General features: G+C 35.7%; 1 long non-coding RNA gene across 1 annotated transcript; it reads left to right on the top strand.

The window, feature by feature from the left end:
* Positions 1-1,841: 1,841 nt before the first annotated feature.
* Positions 1,842-3,910, top strand: LOC128529351 (uncharacterized). Its single transcript, XR_008361050.1, has 3 exons — positions 1,842-1,990; positions 3,034-3,107; positions 3,189-3,910. It is a non-coding gene; the product is annotated as an uncharacterized LOC128529351 (long non-coding RNA).
* Positions 3,911-4,897: the final 987 nt, after the last annotated feature.

Raw genomic sequence — 4,897 nt, forward strand, 5'->3', positions numbered from 1 at the left:
CACACACAATCGCTATCAAATATTATATATGAACATAAATTCATAGGTTTAGTATTATCAAATATGATATTACTATTATAATAAACCCTAGGCATGAGACAGCCGTCGAGACCATTAATACAAATTCTTGTATAATGTTTTTTTTGTAACATTTATTTTTCAGGGGTTTGTCATAAAAATATGCTAATAAATATTTATATATGTTAAAAATTAATCTTTTATAATGATGAATTGGACGAAAACTAATTTTATTATAAAATAAACAATATAAAAGTATACATAATATTTTTATTTTTTCATATACGACATATTTATTTTCATATTGCTTATTTTATTTTATTGTCTCATGTAATTTGTAATTTGTAAACCATTAACCTATGAATTTATGTTCTAATATAATATTTGATAGCGATTATGTAGGGGGGGCAATCCATGGCAGAGGGGCATTTCAGCATATAACAGGTGTTACAAAAAAAAGTTGAGCCGCTCTTTTTCCATTTCGTCAACCAATCAAAGGGCTTGTGATCAGTGTTTCTACTGTCGATGCATATCGCCTTTTAAACCAACGCACGAGCGCGCAATAATCCTAGACAACTCAGTCCAGCTATACTAATCATCAACAACAGGTGAGCTCGAAGAACCAACTTAGCCAGATCGTAATTAGCACGATGATCTCATCTTAGATGTGTCCGTTCATCTCGGATGTGTCAAGCGACGTACGAAGAACGGACCCCTGGCCTCTTATCCCCTGTAAAGCATGGACAGTGCTCTGCTTCCAAATTTACGGCACCAGTTTGAAGAAGGCCGTTTCCTATTCCAACATGACTGAGCCCCAGTGCAGAAAGCAAAGACTATAAAGACATGGTTTGATGAGTTCGGTGTGGAAGAACTTGACTGGCCTGCATAGAGCCCTGACCTCAACCCCTTCAAGCACCTTTGGGACGAACTGAAAGGGAGATTAGAAAAGATAAATTAGATCAAATAAAACTTCATTAATCTGGGAGAAAATTCTTATGCCAGAGACTGCTCCAAGATCAAAAAGAGTAATAAACCCAGAGTGAACCTATTTAAAAAGAAAATTGTCTAGGACTGGAGTATATGCTGGTTCGTGATCTATCAAGACATTAGAAAAGATTTTATATATAATATATAAATAAAAAAATAAAAAATATATAATAAAAAATATATTACATATTTTAAACATAATAAAAAAAAATACAATACAAATTTATATGTAGTCAAATAATATATATATATATACTGTACTGTATATACGATATTCTTTTATTGTTCTATTGTTTAATCTTATATTATTTAATTATAATTATGGGAACCTTTTTATTATATAAATATTTATTTTTAGTTTATTTCTTTACACTTATTATGTGTTATTTGTCCCACCTTATCTGCTTATTTTTTTACTTGTGCATTCCCTGTTACATTGATGTTTTTAATAATAATAATAATAATAATAATAATCAATAAACTTGAGAATAGCTTCCACAGTAATTTCTGTTAGTTGTAACTATTTCACTATTTCAACACAATATGAATGCAAAAAAATCATACAATTTAAAAGATATTCCTAAAGTTAAAATAACCAAAAATAAGTTTACATTTAATAGCAATGTAAAGTATGTTGTTTGTTTTGTGATTTGTAAGACATTTAGCCTGTAAGACATTTAGCTTTGAGTATAATGGAATGTGGGCGTGGCTTCGCGGAACTCGATTTTAAAAAGGCGGGTCTTAGCGAATGACTGATGGAATGGCCGTTCAATCAGCGAGCGGCCTTATCGCACTGAAGGTCATTCCGGAAGTGGAATTTAGTAACTATCAGGAGCTGAAATGGCGTAGCTCGGCTGTGTCGGCGGCGGACGGCGGGCCCGTGGAGAGCGGACACTCCTCCGTAAACCCCGCAGAAATGGACATTAACCCCGTCCCGTACTGTTCCCTTAACACCAGGCTGAAAATCTAATAAAGCAGATCCGCGGTAGGATGGTTTTATCTCTTTATTTACAGACTGACTGCATGCTCTTTGTTTACGAGCCGGACCTGTATAAACACTCTGTGTGTGTGTGTGTGTGTGTGTTAATTACACTCTGTCATAATCCTGCAGTGATGTTTTTGTGTGACTTACTAACACATTCCTGCAGACTACGTCATTTCTCTAAACCCTTCACTGATCTGCAAAGAAAGAAGAAAGAAACGTACAATCTGTATTCTTAAAAAAAAAAAAAACTCTGGTCATGTGACAAGGTTTGAGGGGTCTGGGATTTGAACCCACAACCTTTTGATCACAAAACCTTAAAACAAACACCCTCACATGCTTATAGGGAGTAATGGGATCTGAACCTACACCATTAGTGAAAGAATGTAAAGTCCTTCAGAAAAAAAAAAATCAGTTTTTATTAAAGACCTGATATTTCAGTTTGGGTTACTTTTGAAGTAATGCAGCTAACAAATATAGGTTGTCCTGTTTATTCGAAATCTTTTCTGTAAATTCCAGACCAAGTCTTTATGCATGAAAACAACATGTTTGAGCTCCTAAGTCTTGCTTAAAAGCCATGATAAACTGTATTTTCAGTTTTAGGTATAAACTGCGACCCTATTAACATACACACGCCTTCTGTTTTCTAAACATAACTATAAACGGAATTAAAACTTATCAAACGTATCAGTTCTCGTTTTTGTTTATAAGTTATAGCAACTATAAAGCCTCCGTTTCCTTCCTCTTGAAGTTAGTAAGTCAAAAGAATTCACACTTTTTCATGTTACTGAGATAAACTGCAGCTAAAGACAAAAAAACTCATGTCCTGGAGCCTTTCTGTTGTCAGAAATCAACCATTAGACACTGTTAATGTGGAAACAGTCTTCTCCATGTGAATGAGCTGTTATTTAAGAAACAGAAAGGTTTTCGACAAGCATGTTAATGTTCTTTAGAGCTTTTGTCATAGAAAACTAATCAACACCTACTGTTGGGTCACAAGCATGCATGTGTGTGAGAGAGAGATTTAAACTGTTGTGTCTTTGCAGAAGTCACCCTGCCACCTGCTAGGACAAAGATCTCAGCATGTACGAGTATAAGATGCCAGAGAGCGCGTTGACAGGTGAGCTTTAGTACAGGACATCCTCTGGTCTGATTAATCACACGGTCCTGTTTCATTTCAGCCTGTATTCTTATCGTGCAGATGCGAAGTGGGTCAGCAGCATGCCGAAGCCTGTCCAGCGCTTGCTTCCTTCAGATCTGCTAAACATTACGCCTGGGTAGCATTTAATGCACCGCCCATTCATCCGGAACGATGACATCATCGGTGGAATCGAGGCCGCTTTTATTTCCTCTTTCTTCATCCACGCTAATGTTTTTTTCAGTTATTTATTTTTTGTTAATTCTAGGAGAATGCTAAAATGATAACTTTACCCAAATTTTATCCAGTTATTTGTATATACATAGTCAGGGTCTTAAATACATCATGATGCTCGGTGACCTCATAAGGAAATCATTTTGTTCTATACACATATTACATCACACGGTTATGTAAAAACTTGCACAGGATCTGGAAAACGCACTAATCGCAAAAGCTTTAAGTCGTTGTTTAATACAGAGGCACATCGTCAGGCCCTGTCAGTCTTAGATCACTGGCTTTATTAACGTGAATATTTTCACTGGTTCTGAATGCGTTCACTTCGATTATTCCATTTATGTTCCTTAAAAAAAAAAACAGGCGTGTACTTGGCTTTTTAATCCTGCTGCCCGTGTTGTTAACAAGGTTTATTTGATTTCTGTCTCATCGAAACGTCATCAGAGTCTCAAGGAGTGAGAAGAGTGTGTGTGAAACTAAACAGATTAAACTAAACGTCGCTCAGAATTTCATATTCACTCGAGATTCAGGAGCTCCACTTGTTTTGAAAAGTAAAATAACATAAAATTCTTGAATTATTCATATGTGGAATACTTTCAGACCTCTTTTCATGTAACCATTTACCAAAAGTGATGGCTTTCAGGAATAAATTCAGAAGAAATTATAGGATTTGTTAAAAGTTGCATATAAATTTATTTGAAACTGATCGCGGTTCATTCTGTTCTAAATGAGCTCTCGGTCGGATCATTAACAGGTTATTAGGCTACAAAAGTTCAATTATGTACATTCATTTGCAATGATTACATTAACGTTTTTCAAAGTAGTTGGGAGGTATGTGTGTGCATGCATGTGTGGTGAGGGGGTGGTTCTTCCCGTGTTTGACCTTTTAGCGCTAAAAAAAAAGGTTGAATTATGTAAAAAAAAAAAATCCAGAAGCATTGTAAAACAATGATGGTAGAGCGAGCATCCATTGAATACACTCTTTTTCTCTCTCTCTCTCTCTCTCTCTTTATCTCTCTAGCTGTTTTTCTGTCATGATCTTAACATTTCAGTGCTTTTAGGAAAGCGAATCTGTGCAGTTCGAATGGCCGTGGGATATGTGCATTACAGTTGCCCGTCTTTTATTTTTGTGTGAATGTGTGTGCGCGTGTGTGTGTACACCGTTTTGAGATAAACGTGTATATTGTACAAACAAGTGACGAGTTGTTCGTGCGACAAACAACAAAATCACCAATGTCTTCCATTAAATGATGTATAGTTTCATCCGCTTGTTTCGGTAGCGGGACCTGTCGTGCCAATGTTTTGTGTGGCCGTGCATGAGCGGGCTCGGTGCTTGCAGAGTAGATGTAGTGAAATACAGTAGATTAGCTTTAATGCATAATAGCTAATAGTCGCGCAAGTGACAGTTAGGTGAATTAGCACTGTGTCGCTTTAAAAAAAAAAAGAAAGTCCTTTCTTTCTTTCTATTCTTTGTTTTTGTTGTCTTTTGATTAGTCTAATCTTATAATTTTCTTTAGATCACTTTCCTTCTTTCCAAA

Source organism: Clarias gariepinus, chromosome 8 (assembly GCF_024256425.1).
Source record: "Clarias gariepinus isolate MV-2021 ecotype Netherlands chromosome 8, CGAR_prim_01v2, whole genome shotgun sequence".
Classification (NCBI taxonomy): Eukaryota; Metazoa; Chordata; class Actinopteri; order Siluriformes; family Clariidae; genus Clarias; species Clarias gariepinus.